This window comes from Pelodiscus sinensis, chromosome 3, assembly GCF_052426305.1.
Source record: "Pelodiscus sinensis isolate ZL-2025 chromosome 3, ASM5242630v1, whole genome shotgun sequence".
NCBI lineage: Eukaryota > Metazoa > Chordata > Testudines > Trionychidae > Pelodiscus > Pelodiscus sinensis.
Window position 1 is genome coordinate 9,930,963 of NC_143054.1, and position 20,050 is coordinate 9,951,012.

Genomic DNA, 20,050 nt, shown 5'->3' on the forward strand with positions numbered 1-20,050 from the left:
TCTTTGGCCAATTTAAAACAATGTTATATCTGTCTCTAAATGGCATTTTCTCTGTCAGCACTTTCAGCTGCCAGCAGAAATTTCCAATACTGTAAAGTCCTCTCACATTCCTTTTTTGATTAATAACATTTTTCATAAAAACTATGAGGAGTTCTGTGGTACCTTAAATACGAAGGGTATGTCTACACTACAGCGTTATTTCAAATTAACTTATTTTGAATTAGTTAGTTTGAAGTAAGTTAATTCGAAATAACGCATCTAGACCCAAAAAGTAATTCTAATTTGCTTTTTTCTAATTCAAATTAGCGTGTCCACACTGATTGGATACTGGGTCGCATTTAAGGCCAGCTGAAACCGGTTCCAGCAGGGCATCAGGTCAGTAGTTGCTTTGTGTGGCTGCTATCTTAGGTTATCTGATGCTCGTGCTTAAACGGACCCCCCCCTCCGCCCCCCACCCGGACAGCCGGTTCTCAACTTTTTCTCTTGCTTGCCTACCTCGCCGAGGGACAGCAAAGCGTTTTCCTTTCTGCCTGCCTGTTTCAGTCGTTCTCATTGGGGACGGTGCTACACTTGGCACCATGGTGTCCGAGCTGGCCCTGGGCATTTTGGTGCCGTTTTTGGACTTGTTGCTGCAAGTGTGTGGAGGGTCAGGCAGAAGGGATGGGGGGTGGAGGAAGCGGGAGGGGGAGCAAGGGTGGCCGCAGGGGCTGGAGCAGGATAAGGCAGGAACCTGTCCACCAGGTTCTGGAGGTGACCTCTGAGGGCACGGCTCTGCTCCTCCAGCACCTGCAAGCTCTGCTGCCACAGCTGCAGGTCCTCACAGACCCAGTGCTCCTGGTTGCGGAGATGCTGCTCTAGTAGCCACAGGTGCCGCCGCTGGTACTCCTCCTAGTCACAGGTGCGCCTGCTGGCCCGGGTGCGTGTGGTTGTTCCAGGCGGGGGGTTGTGCCCTGCACTAGCAGGTGCTGCGGCTGTGGTGAAACAAGAGCAGTGGTCAGTTCTCCCTGGGGACACAGTGGGTGAAACCCAGCCCCCCTCTGCAAGGTGAGGTCAGCGTGTGGGGGATGGGCCAGGGCTCCAGCCGCTGCTCCATGGTGGGCAAAGCCCAGGCGCACGGTCCCAGGACTCCCTCTCTGTCCCTCCCCCACATAAGGGGACTATGATGGCACTCACATGTGGAGACCTCCCCGGTCTCAGACGACACAGCTGATGGGCTCTGTGGGATGACTTGGGGGTTCTGGGTCCTGGCCAGACTCCCTGCAGGCTCCTGTGGCTCCTGGCTGTCATCCTCCTCGTCTTCCTCCTCTTCCCTTTTTTCAGGGGCGGGGCCCTCTGCCCCGGTGTTGATCACCACCCGGGGGCAGGGACTGCGTGACCCCCCAGGATGTGATCCAGGATCTCGTAATGAGGGCAGGTGTCTGGGTCGGCCCCTGGTTGGGAGGCCCTGGAGTAGGCCTTCCGTAGGTCTTTGATTTTGTAGCAGACCTGCACCTGGCTGCGCAGGTGGCCTCTGGTGACCAGGCTGGCAGCCATGCGGCTATAGACGGCTGCATTCCTTTGCCTACTGTGGAGATCGTGGACATTGGAGGCGTTCTCCCAACCCTCAATGAGGTCCACGATCTCCGCACTAGACCAGGCGGGTGTCTGTCTTTTTCGGCCCCTGGCAGGCTCCTGAGAGCTGCCAGCCTGGTCCTGGGAAGAGGTGGAGGGCTGGGTAGCAGCAGGTGGATGGCTCATGTCGTGCCAGGTGCAGGGTCTGCTGGCTGGGTGCTGGCAGACTGGCAACTGGCACAGTCTCTGTGGCCAGAATCTGCCCCTTTAATGGCTCCGGGGCTGGGAGGGTGTCAGCCGACAGTCAGGGCAGTGTGTGTGTGTTTGTGTGTGTGTGTGTTACCGAGAAAAGGTTTAACGTCCGTGTCTTTACTGCTAGGACTGGGGTCCCGTCGCAGAGGGTGGCCAGCAGGCCAACAGACGCCCCGTGGTATAGGAAGAGCTTATTACACCTTAGATTTTAGTTGCTAGAACACAGGGGTTCCTTCGCAGCAGGCAGCCTAGGAAAGGCTGAAAAGGTGCCCCAACAGATCTTGTCACCTGGGAGTGACACAGATCCAAACGCCCAACCTCTCCCTATGTCTGTCCCTTTATGACCGGCTGAAGTTCTTTTAAATTGTGCTTGGTTCTATTACGGCAACTGATGGAGTCAAGTTAAAGCTTAAACAGTTACAGGTTTATTAAAGAAGCTTATAAATCATATGGTTACAATGGCTATTGCTCTATTTTGTAAATGCTAGCAAATATATATATATGTAGGTCTTAAAAATGATTACAGGAAAAAGGTAAAGATAGAAAATAGAAATAATGGTACCAAGTGACAGCTTAATCTTTAAAGAGCTCTAACACTATGTATATATATACTTAAGCAAAGGACCACATACAGGTACACTTTTTACCCCCTTCTGTGCCTCTCGACTCCAGCGTGTCAGGCCAGGGCCAGTCTCTCAATTCCTAGGAAAGACGAATACGAGGTGGGCGTCCCCTTGGAACCTCGGGAGATCAAACACCTAACCTGACCGGCAGATAGATGGTAGATTGACACTCAGAGAAAATGTGCTGCTGGACCCATCTATATACCCCTGGGGGCCCGCATCAAGTTAATTTACACTTGCAAGAGAGAGATAACTAAATTGTGAGTACTAGACATTTTTTTACTGGGTGAGAGATTCCTCCCCCCGCGGACGGCTGTGTGTTCGTATCAATATGGGTTAAGTCAAGGACACTCCTTGGCAGCCTCTTGGTCAGCAATTGGCACATCTCTGTTTACAGCCATTCACGGTCACACAGCCTGGGCCTTCTGCTCTGTGTGCCCTGTATGCTCCAGGCAAGCAAAAATGGATGTTACAAGGGGGGTTCCTGTCTGGCTACAGAGGGAGGCAGAAGAGTTTCCCTGGTTTGGCCCAGAGTGGCCACCAGGGGAACTTGGGAAGGACTAGCCTCCAGCTAGTTCGAATTAAGAGACTACACAGCGCTTAATTCAAACTACTTATTTCGAATTTGGCATTACTTCTCGTAGAGTGAGGCTTACCAAGTTCAAATTAAGTGCTCCGCTATTTCAAATTAAATTCGAACTAGCCATTTGTATATATAGCTGCTATTAAAATTCATTCGAACTAATGGTATTTAGTTCGAATTAACTATGTAGTGTAGACATACCTTAACTGATTTGTTTGGGCATAAGACTTTGTGAGTCAAAGCCACTTTGTCAGATGCAGATTCAAGTGGTTTTGACCCACGAAAGCTTATGCTCAGTCATCCAATATAAGCAAACCAAATCTGCTTTTAATGTGAGGCAGGGCTACTCATTGTTTCGACAGATACAGACTAACACAGTTGCCCTCTGAGAGTCCTGTGTGTTTTTCATAGTTCACCTCGCTGCAACAAAGTAATTGGATTGACTTGATTCATTTGTTATTAATAACATTGGTAACTATTACATCAATTATTTCAGACCGAGGTGAAAAAGACCTTTGGATGTTGGAGGGTCTGGCCGATGGTGAAAATGGCTCATGAAGAGAGGTACCCTTACCTCTGAGGCAGTGGTAGGGACATTGCGAGCCTCAGAAGCATACACCAACCTGCCAGGAAGTGCAGGTCCCGGGGACATAGCCCAAACTCCACCACGCAATATGATGAGACACTGTTCTACATGGTTCTGTACCAGCATTTGTGTAATCTCTATGTTTTCTTTGTGAGATAGTTGGGTTACATCATATGTTTAAAAATACTACTAATGGTTAATAATAACTATTAATAATTTTAAGCTGAATTGGGCCTTGTGCTGGTTTATGTCTTATGACACAATATCTGTGTTCACCTTTCTGATTTCCATTCGGAATGTCTACATAATTGCTAACATATGTGTAGAAGGCATTCATTTATGATAAAAAAGGTGATATTCTAAGCTGATATGTGGTGAAACAATTAAACAGTAAAAATCTGTAAAGTGCATTGCACTAAAATATTATAAGGCCTATAGGAACATTGTGCATGATCCTCTGTTGGATTTATAGTTGCAAGGATACCTCATGACATATATAGTCATCCTATCTATCAAATAAGGTGTAGAGATAGGGTTGCCAGGTGTCCAGGTTTGAACCGGACAGTCCAGTATTTGAGCTTTCCGTTCTGGAAACAAATTGAGAAAATATAAATGAGAAAATTTCAATGTCCGGTATTTCTAAATAAGATGTCATGGAGATTGTGATGTAATGTCAAGTGGGTCTAGTATTTTTGTTGAAACCATTTGGCAACCCTATTTAGAGAATATCCATATTTGGGCAGCTTCAGGGAGTAGCCGAGTTAGTCTGTTACAGAAAAAAAACAGCAAGCAAATGGTCTGGTAGCACTTTTAAGACTAACAAAACGTGTAGATGGTATCATGAGCTTTCGTGGGTACTAAACCTGAGTAGATAAAGATCAAAGTCAGTGGATGGGTAAGGCAGGAAGGATACCATTCAGAAAGTAGCTAGGAGTCCTGTGGCACCTTATAGACTAACTGAAGTGTTGGAGCATAAGCGTTTGTGGGTAAAGACCCACTTCATCAGATGCATGTAGTGGAAATTTCCAGAGGCAGGTATATATATGCAGGTCAGAATCAGGCTGGAGATGACGAGGTGGATCCAATCAAGGAGGATGAGGCCCACTTCTAGTAGTTGATCTGGAGGTGTGAATTCCAAGAGAGCAGAAGCTGCTTTTGTAGTTAGCAAGCCATTCACAGTCTTTGTTTAATCCAGAGTTGATTGTGTCAAACTTGAAGATAAATTGTAGCTCAGCAGTTTCTCTTTGAAGTCAGGCCCTGCAGTTTTTTTGCTGCGGGATGGCTACTTTTAGATCTGCAATTGTGTGTCCAGGAAGACTGAAGTATTTCCCTACAGGTTGGTGTATGTTGTATGTTCTCTCACCCACCCCCCTACCTCTATGCATAAAGTATCAGGAGAAAGGGTGCTAAACCTGAGTAGATAAAGATCAAAGTCAGTGGATAGATAAGGCAAGAAGGATACTATTCAGAAAGTAGTTAGAACCTTCAGTGATAAAGGTTCCACCACCCCATATCTTGATTAAGTCCATAATTAATTGAATTGAATTTGCATATGTATTGTGATTCCAAGCTTTTCCTGTGGATTTGGCTTGAGCAACTGGCCTGTGACAAGAGCGCCACCTTCAGATCTGTGAGATTATGGTTTGGTAAACAGAAATGTTCTGCCACTGGCTTCTAAGTATTTTGAACTGTTAATTCAAACTAAGGGGTTTATCTCGGAATCGTGCTTCTCTGCCGCGTGGAGACGTGGGTAGGTATTCTGGGCATGTCATTTTCCAAAATGGCGAACGACCAGGAACATGCTAATGAAGCACGGGTTATTTAAATCCCGCGCTTCATTTGCAATCTCGGTCGCCCTCATTAGCCTCCCTAGTTCGAACTTGGTCGCTAGTGTAGATGTACCCTTTGAGATCTGGGTGACGGCCTATCCCACAGTGAAGCTACCAAAATCTTCTAAAGAACTGGCAGTGTCTTCTTTAGTAGGAAGTTCCTTCAGTCCTTGGCAAAATCATAGAAAGAATCTTCAAGAAATCCATTTTGAAGCTCTTGGAAAAGAGGGAAATGGTCAGGAATTGTCAAAATGGATTCCTCAAGAGAAAGTCATGCCTTGCCATCCTGATTGCCTTCCATGATGAGGTAACTGGTTCTCTGGATATGGAGAAGGCAATGAACGTGATATAGCAATTTTGAAGTTAGCAAAATTTTAATATTTCCCCCCGGGTAGACAGAAAGCTGGATAGATCATATTTCTCAACAAAGTTGGTTATCGGCTCGCTGTCTGGTTGGTGGTCGCTATCGAGGAGAGTGCCCCAAAGATCAGTTCTAGGACCATTTTTGTTCAACATTTTATTAATGACCTGCATGAGGGGATGGATTGCAACCTCAGCAAGTTTCAAGCTACGGCTCCTGGTTGTTGTGAGGAAGGAATTCTATCCTCCCTTAGGCCAGTCCCTTACTCCCCCTCTGCAAGTGCATAAAAGGCAATTAGCCAGGGCAAAGAATTGGTGTCCCTGGCCTCTGTTTGTCAGAGGCTGGAGAAGGATGGCAGGAGACTAATCGCTTGATCATTGTCTTCGGTCCACCCTCTCTGGGGCACCTGGTTCTGGCCACTGTTGGCAGACAGGCTACTGGGCTAGATGGACATTTGGTCAGACCCAGTACGGCCATTCTTATGTTCTTATATTCTTATGTACTCACCCCTAAATCCCCTTCCCAGTTTTAGCCTATAGGGCTAACCCACTTGCTTCCCTATACTCTATTGCAGGGGTCTCCAAACTACGGCCCGCGGGCCGGATGCGGCCCGCGAGGCCCTCTCATCCGGCCCGTGGAGACCTTTTTGTCTGGCCCCGCCTTCTTCCGCGTGCCGGTGTGATGAGGCGACCCCCGCCCGTCCCTGGGGCGCCGCCGAACGGGCCCTTCTTGCTGCGGGGGGGGGCCCTGTCAGGGGTGTGCGGCGTGTACTCACGCCGCGCCGGGGCAGGAGAAGCGGGCCGCTCCGCTGACAAGTGGCCGCGCGGCGGCAAACGGCGCAGGGGGCGGGGGTTAGCACAGGCGGCGTTCCCCCGCCCAGACTGACAGGGCAGCCGGCCAATCAGGGGGCAGGATGGGCGGTGGTGGTAACGCCCGCCCGGCGACGTGCGGGGGAACGTGAACCCCGGCGGGAACTTTAAAAAGGTGACCCCTTCCGCCCGGGGGGGGGAAGGAGTGAGCGGTGGCAAGCAGGAGGGGAGGACAGCATGCAGAGGAAGGGGAGAGCAGGAGGAAAAGCCCCCCCCCCCTTCCGGGAGAAATGGATTCGCAGGCGAATATTCTGAAGAGGAAACATTAAAAGCAACAATCTCTCTACCATAAGTGGATATATTTGCACACTATATTCAGGTAAGTTTAACTTAAGAAATCATAAGAATTTTTAAAAATTGTTTCGGGTCATTTGCAGCTATTATTGCGACAAAATTAGTTCGCATAATCAGGTTTTTTGAGCGATATTGTGTGCAAGATACTTTCAGTTTCATTATTTATTCATGTTGAATTCACTTTATTTTAGTGCCCAGCGATGGCCGAGAAGAGGAAAAGAAAAACAGACGATGAGTGTCGGCAATTTCAAGAAGAATGGAGTCTGAAATTACAAAATCAACTCACATCTCAGAGGACATTGTTCAGTAAATCCTCAAATGAAAATGAATCCTTAACTAAGGCCAGTTATAAAGTTGCCTACGTCCTGGCTAAAAGTGGCAAACCCTTTACAGATGGTGAAGTAGTGAAGGAATGTTTGTTGGAAGTGGCTGAGGAACTTTGCCCAGAAAAGTCAAAACAATTTGAAAATGTAGCTTTGGGTGCGAATACCATTGCCCGCCATGTTGCAGACATGGGTGAAAACATTGTGACTCAAATAGCGAAAAATGCAAGCAAGTTTCACCATTTTTCAATTGCAATGGATGAATCGCTGGACAGCTGCTCCACCTCTCAACTGCTTGTGTTCATTAGAGGTGTGGATGAAGACATGAACATAACACAAGAGCTGGCTTCCCTACATAGCATGTATGGCACTGTTACCGGAGAGGATATATTCAATGAGTTGAAAAAAACATTTGCTGATTATAACTTGGACTGGACTAACCTCAGTTGCCTGACTGTTGATGGAGGAAAGAACATGAGTGGCATAAAGAAAGGCTTGGTTGGACAAGTGAAGCAGATGTGTAATGAGAAAAACATTATACAACCAATGTTCCTGCACTGTATTATTCACCAGCAAGCTTTGTGTGCTAAATATGTGGACATTAGCAGTGTACTGAATCCTGTGGTGAAGATGGTGAATTTAATAAGGTCACATGGGCTCAACCATAGACAGTTCAGAGACATGTTGAAAGATACAGACACAGAATCGCAAGATTTACCATATTACACAGCAGTAAGATGGCTAAGTTGTGAGAAAGTTCTGAGCAGAGTATTTAAGTTAAGAAAGGAAATAGGTGACTTCCTGGAAAGTAAAGGCAAGCCACAGCCATTACTGTCTGATGAAGAGTGGGTATGGAAATTGGCTTTTGCTGCAGACATAACTAGTCATTTAAATTTTCTGAACCTAAAACTACAAGGAAAGCAAAATCTAGTTTCAGATCTATACACCCACCTAAAGGCCTTCAGATCCAAACTTGTCTTGTTTTTGGAACAAGTACAGGCCAACAACTTGACGCACTTTCAGCAGTGCAAGGTCTTCATGGCTGAAGCAACAGCTGAGTTCCCCACGTCATTTGCATGCGAGATCATCAAAGACCTCCAGCTGCAGTTTCAGCAGCGGTTTTCTGACTTGGATTCAAAGGCAGAAGAAGTGAGATTGTTTCAAAACCCATTTGAAGCAGATGTGGCCAGTTGCCCAGATGAACTGCAGCTGGAAGTCATTGAGTTGCAAGCAAATGACCTCCTTAGGGACAAGTTCAAAATAGGACTGGTGGGTTTTTACCAGTTTTTGCCCAAGGAAGACTTTCCTAATGTCAAAACTTTTGCATCAAGGTACCTTTCAATCTTTGGAACAACATACCTGTGTGAACAAACATTTTCAAGAATGAAATATGTGAAGAACAATTTGAGAACAAACTTGTCCGATGATAATCTCAGGTCACTGTTGATGTTAGGGACAACAAATCTAAAGCCAGAAATGTCTGCTATTTTGGCATCCAGGAAACAATTTCACCATTCACACTAATACAGGTGTTCATGTGTAGTGTATCAATGTGTTATTAAATAATAACTGAATAAAATAATATTAAATAAATAATTAAAAACAACATCCATGTTTTGATTGTTTTTTATTTGGACCTCAAGTGTGTAGTCGGCCCCCGAACTGCTGTTTGATAGTTAATGCGGCCCTCGGGCTGAAAAGTTTGGAGACCCCTGCTCTATTGTATAGATTTCTTATTTCCTTAGGGTTTAAATATTTGGTGATTATAACAGGTTTATGCTGAAGTAGTTTGGCTGTAACACAAGAGGCGTACGGGCTACATCCTGTATGTTGAGTTAAAGCAAATTTAGACTATAGTTGGGACCTCCCACCTAGATAAAGAGTGGTAAGATGAAGCAACTTTTCATGGCATTACGGGCTTCCAAGTATACCCCCAAACTTAACAGAGTCCCATTCTGACTTGCAAAAACCCTGAAATACCCAGTAAAGACCAGACCGAGTAACTGGAGTAAGATAAAAATAACAAATGTGATCTGTAAACCACAAAAGGGACCATGGTAGGAAAGTGATGTATATGAAAAAAACAAAAAGAAAAAACATGTCACCATTAGAGGGGGAGGAAATACAAATAAGGCAATAGGAAAAGGTCCCCTACTGAATATGTATCAAACATGAAATAGTCAGCATAATATATAAAAATGCCATTCCAACCAATGTGCAGGAGGACTCAGAGATGTATTCCTTGGGAGGTTCAAGAATGATGGCCCTTGGTGACCATAGGGAAGGTAATGGTGATGAGGAAGATGATGGACGTTCTAGAAGGATATTTCGGATGTTTAGGATGTTCTAGAAGGAGCAGTGAATGTGGAAATATAGAACTACATTCCCAGTCTATCTGTCTAAGTTAGGGTGTTTGCGACTTTTCTAAGTATATTAATAAAATATATTTGTAAGCACAAGACAGTTCTTGTAGTGTGAGTGTTGCAACTGTGCACATCAGATTCCCAACCAATCTATAATTTAAATACTGCACGTGATCCGGTGTCAAGATCCTGTCAACCCTCAAGGTAACTAGAACTTTGAGTCACGACTCAACTACTGTATCAGAGGTAGCCAGGGGAGAGGGTAGCAGGAGTCACTGCTGGGAAGAGTTGACATAAAAGAAGTCATCGTTGGCAATCAGGTTGCTGAGGCGTGATTTGCCCTTGGTGAATCCATGTTGAGAGTTCCTTATTATTTTTCTCTCTTCCAAGTGCTTCAAAATGGATTCCTTGGGAATCCCTTTTTGTATTTTCCCCAGAACTGAGGGGACTTTCTACTAAATAAGATGGTGCCAGTTCTTCAGAAGATTTTGGTGGCTTCACTCCATGAGAAGTGTCACCCAGACATGTGAGATAATAAGAATAAGGGTTGGGACAGCAACCATCTTTGGAAAGTCAAATGTGCATTGGGTTATCTCCTCATAATTCTGGTGAGGAAGGATATAAAGCAAATGGGCCACCCCGAAGAACAGAGCACAGAGAATGAAGGAAACAGGGCAGTTGAATGGGTAACATTATTCAGGAGTAATAAAATATGATGTTTGATATTTGAAAGCTGTTTTGGGGGGAGAAATTTGTGAATTAACTTGCCTCTCCCCATTTATTTCTGATTATCATTATAGAGAAAAGGGATCTGAGCTCAGCTGACTATATATAATGCACTGCCACTGTTTTTTAAAAGAAAATAAATTCCCCTTGAGAATGCTTGCAGGGTGAAAGACTGAGGGTATGTCTACACTACCCCCCTAGTTCGAGGCGTACAGATAGTTCGGATTAGAAGCCTAATCCGAACTATCTAGTCCGTGCCGCGTGTAGTCGCGCGGCACGGGGTTTGCACTAGCCGGCTTTTAAAAATGGCGGCGCCGGCTTTATGCTAATGAAGCCCGGGAAATTCAAATCCCGGGCTTCATTAGCAAGTTCGGTATGCATACATTACCCCCCTAGTTCAAACTAGAGGGGTAGGGTAGACATACCCTGAGGGAACAAGGATGTGGACCTGCACAAAAGGATGGAGCTATGAGGAGGAGATGGAAAATGGGTAGAGGAAGAAGTCTGTGTCTGTGTTTGTGTGTGTGGGGGGGAGGAGTGGTTCATAGCTACAGGGGATAGAAGAGGGCAGGATGGGTAGAGGGGTAGCAGAGGAAGTTGAGGATTTAGGGTCAATGGAGGGATGTCAGTGTTCAATTCTCTCCTCCTGTGGGCATGCTGAGATCAACAGAAGCTCAGACGCTCTGCTGGACTCCAAGCCCTTCTCCCTCCTTGCTGTGTCCTTACATCTGCAGAGCCCTTTCTATGTGACCAGAGATAAAGAGGGGGGTGGGAGAGAAGAAGGAGGATTGGAGGGCATTTGAAGTTTGATCACATGACACCCTAAAGCACACAGTTAAGGTAACTATCACCCCATGGACTGGGCTGTGTGTGGGGCAGGGCTCTGCTTTGGAGCAGGGTAGCACTAGGTTAACATGGCTGGGGAAGCCTGGCTGAAGCAGACGCAGGTGTCCCAGGTGGAGATGGGTTGTGGGAATGAGGGGCTTAGCTCAGTGTGAAGCTTGGGCTGATGTCTTGTGCTTGAGGTTCTGCCTATGATATGTGAGCCCAGCAGGACAGGACAGGAGACCAACTACGGGCTTAACGGGATGGGAGGGAAGGATACATTGGAAGGCAGGGTGGCTACCTGTCGTGGGGAATGTCGTGGGGAATGATGAGGCAGTTGGTAGAGAAGAGGAGAGATGCACAGCCCGTCTTCTCTCACTCACTTACAATTGCTGTGACAGCCATGTAATAACCACGTCAAAGTCTAGGGTCTTAGAACACGGAGGAGATTTCTGTCACTCCGTGTGCTCATGAAAACACTCACACACCTTTGCAATACACCACCACAACAAGCTGCTTTTATTTCAGTCAGACTGAAGTCATACTGCAGAATAGAGAGCCTCTTTCTGGATTTTCTTCAAGATTTTCATTGCAAGGCATTTTCTTCCAGCTTCCCAGAAATGATGCCTTGAGAAACTTTGTTGTCATCACTCCTGTGGACACTGAATAATAAGACATTACATTAGAAAACTACAGTTTTCATACAAATGGCCGAATATATGTGAGATCTCGTGGTGAACAAGTGATTTCACAGAGAACTGGGCAAGGCCAAAAGATTGTATCTATCTTTAAAAAGGGACCAAACAGGAATGGGAAAATTATACATCCATCAGCCACTCTTCATTTTTTGGAATGACACTGAAACTTATTCTGAAATCATTAACTTGTAAGCACCTGGAGGATAACAGTCAACATGTCTTTGTCTAGACTAAATCCTGCCAATACAATCCATTTTCATTCTTTGACGGGATTACTGTCTAGTGGGCTGGGAGATGCCATAGACATGATATAGCTCAGTAAGAGTTTTAGTAAGAGTTTGTCACAGTTGCACATGACTTTCTCATGTGCAAACTAGGAAAATGTAGTCTAGGTGGTATTACTATTAAGTGGAGGCGAAGTGGTTGAAAGAACACAATCAAACAGCAATTGTCAATGGTTCACTTTCAAACTGGTAGGGTGTGCACATTGGGGCCCCACAGTGGTCAGTCCGGGGTCCAGTTTGATTTCCTGTGTTCCTTTGTCTAAGGCTATGTCTAGCCTATGCAGAAGATTCGAAAGAGGATATGCAAATTCTGCAGGAATTTCCATATCTTCTTCTGATCTCATTTTCGAAAGCGGAGCTCTCCGCGTAATTTGCATATCCTCTTTCGAATCTTCCGCATAGAGTAGCCCAGCCCATTGCTTTCCAGGACACAGTTCCCCACTTTTTTTGTTCTTAGGTGACTACTCTTATTTGTAACTGCATTAAGCTATTTTTCTTTTTGCTTGGGTCCACTTCAGCAAGTGACTGAGATTCTTCTGTTACCTGCCTTCCCTTCTTCATTATTTCCTACTGCTGCTTTTTTAAAGTTCTTTGCTATCTTTGTCAGTGATGATTTTAAGGTTTCTTCCTGGTCATTAAACAAACATGTTAAATGGTGCATGGTCAAGAACTAATCACTACAGACCTACAAGAAATGTTCTGCTATGAGTCAGGGTGTGTCTACACTCTACTGTTATTAACAACTAGCCAATGAGCCCGCCATAAGATGGGATTTTCAGGTCTTCTTTCCTAACCTCTCTCGCTCTGTCTCTCTCTCTCTTTTTCCTCCTACTGCCTCCCCCCCCGTCTCTCTTAGCTCTCCTCCGCCTCCTGCCTCTCTATCCGTCTCTTTCTTTCTCTTCTTCCCCTCCTGCCTCTCACTCTCCCTTTCTCTTCTCCTCCTCCTCCTGCCTCTCTCTCTCCTCTCTCTCTCCCCTCCCCACTTCCCCTTCCCCGTTCCTCCTGCCGTCGCGCTTGGCTGATTGCTGCCTGCTCAGCCTGGCTGCCGCGAGGGAGTGGGGGCGAGGTGGTGATGTACATGGCCAGGGGGCGGAGCCATGTACATCACCGCCCTCCCTCCCACTCTCACCCCGGGGGAGCCCAAACAGCCCCTTGCACTGCTGGCTCCCCGGGGCTTCCCACCCCCCTCCTCCCGTCCAGCCCCACGGCCCCCGACCCCCCTCCCCAGGTCTGCTTCCCATCCCCTCTTCCTACCAGCAGCCCTACGGCCCCCCGGACATTCCCCACTTCCCTCCGCCAGTGCTGCTTCCCTCCCCCCTTCCTCCGGTCCCCCCCATCCTCCCCTCCAGCCCCTCAGCTCCTCCCACTGCTGCTTCCCACCCCCCTTCCAGCCAGTTGCGCCCCCTTCCCCTCCCTCAGTGGCGCACCGCACCGCTCAGCTGAGCAGCACTTCTGCTGTGCTCCAGCGGGGGAGCAAACACCGGCAAGTGGCCCTTTGGGATCCGTGCTCCCCAGACCCCAAAGAGCCACTTGCCGCTGCTTGCTCCTCCACCGGGAGTGTCTGGAGGGCCATGGGGCTGGCTGAACATCCACGTAGGGAGGGGAAGGGGGACGGGGCGCTGACATACATGGCCGGAAGGCGTGGCCATGTACGTCAGCGTTACAGATGCACAGACAATGGGCTACTATATATATGATGCGAGCTTCTACACAGCAATTCATTGTTTTGAAATAATATCAAAATAACGGTCAGCTTATTCAGACTTTTTTAAACCTCATTCCATGAGGACGAACTCCTCTTCCAAAATAGGTATTTTGAAATAGCTGCAGTGTGGACGCTTCACTGTTACTATTACGAAATAGCTCCTCACTGGGGCCATCCTAAGTAACATCTCCCCCATGCTTCTTGAGGCTCTAAATCTATATCGTGCATCCACATAACAAGAGCCTGCCCCTGGCTAATTTTGAAGCTCCCCTTTAGTGTGGACACTCTATTTTGAAATAAGTTATTTCAGAATATATCTCCGGAGTAGTTTATGCCCATAATATGATGGTCTGGCACTTACAGGTGCTTTGACAAAATTGACCCATGGACAAACTAATGCTGATGTAACTGGCTCTGAGCTGTCCTCTTTCAAGCACTGTCCTATGGATTGTGCTGGAGCTCATGCTGGTGTAGCCAGGTCTCAGAGGAGTTGCTCTAACTAAAAGATGTCAGTAAGTGAGCTCCCAGGCGGGCCGGATCCAGGAAAACAGAGAACCTTGGACAGTGCTTTGTCACACGGCTCCACCAAGATTAAACAATATAGAAAGTGATGGAAAAATATCTCTGTTCACATAGTCATGTCTTCCTTGTGGAATCCTGAACTTACCCAGCCTCGACGACAGCATACGAACCGGCCGCAGGAAAACAGGATCTTATTTCTTGGACAAATACGAAGGCACTCGCCTCCCATCCCATTACATTGTATTCTACAACCAGGAGGACACTCAAATCCTGCACCTAAAACCAAAAAAAGTCTTGATGTTCATAAACACACACGAAGGAAAATGAGCATAGTGTTTGCAGTTTTACGGGTGTTTCCCACTCACTAAGACACTGCATAGTCACTCCACTAATCTTTCTGTGCACCATTTTGCTTGATATTAAATAATTCTTACATGGCTGCAATTTTGTGCACGTTCAATAGCAACCTTTATCAGTGATGATTTTATGTTCTCTGCCAGGTCATTCATAAAAATGTTGAATAGGATTGGTCCAATAGTGGGGATATTTTCACAGAGAACAATTCAACCAACTCTGAATAGATTTTCACATGCACATCTCAGGCACCTTCCTGATCCTAGGACTATTTCACAGCTAAATTTTGAGCATCATCTGCGAAGCATGTAAACCACCTCTTCACCTTCCTTTTAGTAGCTCCAGCTGTAAATCTGGTTCCCTCTGGCTGCTACAGTGATGTGCCAGGGAGTGTCACCAATGGAATTTAGCCAGCTAGGATTCTGTGCTGCGTCAGGATGACTATCATTTTTCAAAGAGAAGGAATGCCTGCCTCTCTGTGTGACTCTGAACACTTTTTTTTTGTCTGAAGACTCATTCACAAATACCTTCTTGCTGAGCAGTGGCCACTCTGAAGAACCTGCAGCTTTGAAAATGCTGCCCCCAGGCACACAACCAAAACTTGTAGAATACTCAGGTTGGAGCATTTTTAACAAGAGTTTGTTGGGCAACTGAAACAGAGACGTGCCAGGGTGGCAAATACTGCCCCAAACAGATGAGATCATTCCAAGGAAGGAAGCCAAACACATACCTGTGGTAGGTTCTCAAAGAGGTGAGAATGGAGGCCAAAACACTGGGACTATCATTTTATAGACCTGGGCTCTATTCCCAGCCACGTAACTTCTCAGTGGCAAATGAGCCCTGACATTATAACAGAGGCTATGAAAGCACCAAATTATTAACACTAGCCAGCAGCAGAAGCAGCATTGTAAATTACAGTCTTCCAGCTGCCGGCTCTGTGCCTGCTCCTGGACCAAAGATATATTGGACGGGGTTGGCATGAATTCATTTGGTCTGTATCCAACCTAGCGGTCCAATTCTGTGATTGCCTGCTTCAGGAATACTCTACATGACGAGCTGATAGATTCTGGGGTGACGTAAGCAGCACGCCTCAGAAAGATCTGAGGAAAATACTATGGAATATTTTTTCCAACTGGTCATAACTCAATCAAATCTCAATCATTTTTACTGGGGGCAGCAAAAACACATCCCTGGAATCAGGGCAATTACTCTCAGATTTCATGTATTGTCTTCATACTGAGTCCACACTATGAAATTAGGTTGATTTAATTTGCCTCGGAGCATCTGATATAACAACAGCGATTTTGCATGTCCCCACTAAGGGGCTGCCTTCAATAGTGCACATCCTGATCTCTGCCAAGGATTGAATCCAGACAAGGAGCGATGCGTTGTGGGTAGCTATCTCACAGTCCTAGCAGCAAATTGAAATTTTGGGCTAGGATCCCAGTGCCTCGTGGATGAAAACAGAGTTGGTGGTGCTAGTGGGTGCCTGTTGTCACCCTCCCAAATCTGTGTCTGAGAACCAGAGCAGCTGTTCACTAGCCTTGTCCTGTGGTACACTTGTCTAAGCTCCTTTATCTTCATGTGGCATAGCCCTGTGCGATTTGGACATAGATATCAGCATTCGTTTTGCTGGTTCGGAGCTCTGCCTGCAGGGACTCTCTTCCACCTCCCACCCAGCTATCAGATACTCTGGAATGATCCCTGCTGAAATGCATTCATGCCTCTGGGCACACATGCTCAGCTCTCCACAGCTGCTCCAACAGGGAATAAGCATTCCAAAATTCCTCAAGGGCTTTTCCAACTTGCCTGGCTCAACAGCATTGCAGATCACATGGGGAGTGTCTACACTGCACTGTAACTCGAAATAAGACACACTTGTCTAAGCTGCTTTATGTTCACATGGCATTGCCCTGTGTGACTTGGGCCAAGCAAATTGCATATCTTATTTCGATGCTATTTCAAAATTGCTTATTTTGTCATTTGGCACTGTCTACAGCGCCAAATTTTGAAATAAAGTGCTACTCCAACACTTCCCTTGCTCCTCGTAAAATGAGGAGGTTTACAAAGATGTCAGAATAGCAAACCTGAAATAACGGGCTTGATGTGAAGACGTGGATTAGCTATTTCAGGATCGACCTAAGATTGCAGTGTGGACCAGCCCTGAAGAGGCACTAGTGTTCATTGTAAAAACAATCCGATGTTTATCTAAAAGTAAGGGTTAGACAATGTAAGTGCAGGCTAGAGATCCCTCTGCATCATCACCCCCTTTTCATCAACATCTTACCTGGTGCAACCTGGAGCACCAGAAAGAAAAGAGCGAAGAGCAGATAAAGGATCTTCATGGCTGGAGATGAGCAGGGATCTCAGCGTAGCTGCAGAGAAAATACAAAAAGACAGAGAGGAGACATTTATAGGTTGTCACTGAAGAGCGGGGAGTCTCTGGCCCCACACTCCCATCCGCAGCCAAATGTGACTCTCCGCCAGCAAGTCGAACAGAAGATGTATTCGTTCACAAGGGTGCAGCTTAGCACAGACTGGTTAGCTCAGGAACCAGGAGCAGCCAGTACAATCCATCTTCGGGAGTGTGGGGCCGAAAGGCAGAGCCCTGGGCTACCTCCCTGCATCCTAAGACCGCAAAGACTCACACACACACTCAGTACCTGTCTACCCTATAATCAGCCCTGCCTCCTCCTTTGTTCAGCTTCTTGGGCAAGAGGCGTTATCTGGTTGCAACAAACGCGCGCGCACACACACATACACCACCTAGCCTCAGGTTACATGAGAGCCTGAGCCATTGGTGTGTAATTGCTCAGCTGGGGCAGCCTCAGGCAGCCTCCCCCACAGTGAGAGTCACATCCAAAACTCCCATCCCGCGCCGGGCTTCCGTGCAGTGCCCAGGGAAACTGGGGCACCCACACACAGAGACTGCGTCTACACTGTAGCCTTCTTCTGAAAAAGCTTATGCAAATGAAGCGCATCACGGAATATCGCCATGCTTCATTTGAATAATTAATTAGCAGCCGGTTTTGCACAAGAGGCTTTTGCGCTAAAAGGAGCCGTGTACACAGCTCATTTTTGTGCAAAAGCCTCTTGTACAAAAATGGCTGCTCATTTATTATGCAAATGAATCGCAGTGAGATTCCACTCCATGCTTCATTTGCATATGCTTTTCCGCAAGAAGGCTACAGTTATAGCCTGAGCTACCCCTATTTTAGACAACACACTTCTATTACAGCACACACCCATTTATCTGACAGGCCTGGGAGACAGCCAAAACTTGGGATAACCAGGCATTTGAGGAGACAAATAGGCAAGAGAATTTGAAGTTAGAATCCAAAGGGAACTCGGAAGAGGAAGGGGTCGTTCTGAGCTGTGCTTCACCCCTACATGCTGCAGTGAGGGGAGTTCCCAAGGTGCTGTATGGGCAGAGCCCAAAGGGAGACAGAGAGAAGGCAGAAGGGGAGAAAAGGAGAAGGAAGGGTAATGAAGCAAAGGGAGACAGGAGACTGTTTGGTGCTGCTTTAGCACTGACAGCTTCAGAGAAGAGAGCTGGCCCTACCCCTCACTATTTATACAGGGGCTTATAGAACCCAGAGTTGTCCATGTCAGGATTCCCTCAGGAAGCAACAAGGAGTTTGTCTGCTTCTGTGGCTATTCCTTTGCTCTTCTTTTCCTTCCCTTTCTCTCTCCTCCACTCTCCTCTGCATTTCCTCATTCCCTATCCCTTTGGCCATGTTCTCTTTCCCTAACTCCTGCCCTGTATCTCCCTTTGTCCTTTCTCTCCTTGAAGGCTTTTCCTTTCTGTCTTTGCTGTAACCCCTTCCTCTGTCTCTCTTCCCTGTTTGCTTTTTCTCTCCCTCCTCACTTATTCTTCCCCCATCTTACCCCTACTTCTTCTTCCCTTTTCCCTGTCCTCATTGCTAATAATGGAAATCCTCCCAAATCACAGCTCCCACCACGCTAAAGGTAGCTCAGCAAAGGTGATTCACACAGCGCATTTGGGTAACTGGGATTCCTTGTATAAAGGGAAGTCAGATAACTGGAATTATTCTGTCCATGCTTTCAACTCAGGAAGCTTTAAAATAGCAATGCTTGTATTTGCATAAACGAAATGCACGGAATTTTCCTACTTATCCATGAAAGCTGAATGAAGGCCTGTTCTCCAGCACTGCATCACAGTGGCACCAAGTGGTTTCTCCAGACAGCTAGAGAGTTCTTTCAAGTAGTTCAGACACAGAAACAGTTATGACACCAATAGTCTTCTCTTTCTGCATCTCCCAACTATTTCCCGAGACAGGCCTGTACAGGAAGAGATAGTAGAGGGATCACAAGGGAAACAACCTTAATAGTTACCAGCTTGGGGATGCTCTCAATCGACAGGTGATGACAGTCCCAGTTATTGTCTCTCATGAAGATCTATAAGCTTTAGGGAGTGGGTTTTGATGATACAAACTCTCAATTTTATACCGTCTCTGAAAGTTTGGTTTCTTCTTGGCCAACCTGCTTTGAGCCAATCAGAAAGCACCCTGCTTGTGGGGAAATTTGCAAGAAATGGATGATGGAATTCTTGCAACTCTGTCTCTCTAGAATATTTAGGGTCATTGTTGAAAGCATCTTGCGCCATCCCAGATTGTGTAAACCATGTTAGGCTACAGCGGTTTGGGTAAAATATCTTGGCACATATAACGGACATCTGCTTATTTGTCTCTGATCAACAACTTACTTCAACAGGGGTCATGGAGGAGTGGCAGCAGCACCCGGATGCCAGTGTGCCCCGCCATATCTGGTGTCTGGACACCAGCAGCGACTGGTGGGACCGCATCGTCCGGGAGCGCTGGGGAGACCAACAGCGGACCCAGAACTTCAGGATGAAGAAGGACACCTTCCTGGAGTTCTGCGAGTGGCTCGTCCCTGCTCCGCAGCAAAGGGACACTCGCATGAGGCCCGCCATTCCCTCCACAAGCGGGTGGCCATCGCCCTGTGGAAGCTTTCCACGCCGGACAGCTACCGATCCGTCGGGAACCAGTTCGGCGTGGGGAAATCCACCGCTGGAGCAGTGCTCCTGCAGGTTCGGCACTCACCCGCCACTGGCCCAGAGGGAGAGGGACTGCAAGAAGGGGATGGTCTTCCCCACGGAAAACGGGGGGAGGAAGCGAAAGTTCTTTGAACGGGAGGGTTTGGTCTGTAGCAGCTGTACTACAAACTGCCCACGGTGGCCAGAATTGCAGCGGGGGTTGCCTCTGGGATTGGGGCACAGGGCACTGCCAGGGAACAAACACTCCCAGCCACCCGGGCACCT

At 46.9% G+C, this 20,050-nt stretch overlaps 1 long non-coding RNA gene across 2 annotated transcripts; it reads right to left on the reverse strand.

Annotated features, from left to right (window-relative positions):
* Positions 1–11,674: 11,674 nt before the first annotated feature.
* Positions 11,675–19,241, reverse strand: LOC102454860 (uncharacterized). Of its 2 annotated transcripts, none has more exons than XR_012902457.2 (4): positions 19,105–19,241; positions 17,036–17,123; positions 14,540–14,670; positions 11,675–11,847 (listed from the first exon to the last, which is right to left on the reverse strand). It is a non-coding gene; the product is annotated as an uncharacterized LOC102454860 (long non-coding RNA). The 2 variants fall into 2 exon arrangements; XR_012902456.2 differs by having other exon boundaries at positions 19,093–19,187.
* Between the last annotated feature and the right edge of the window lie 809 nt (positions 19,242–20,050).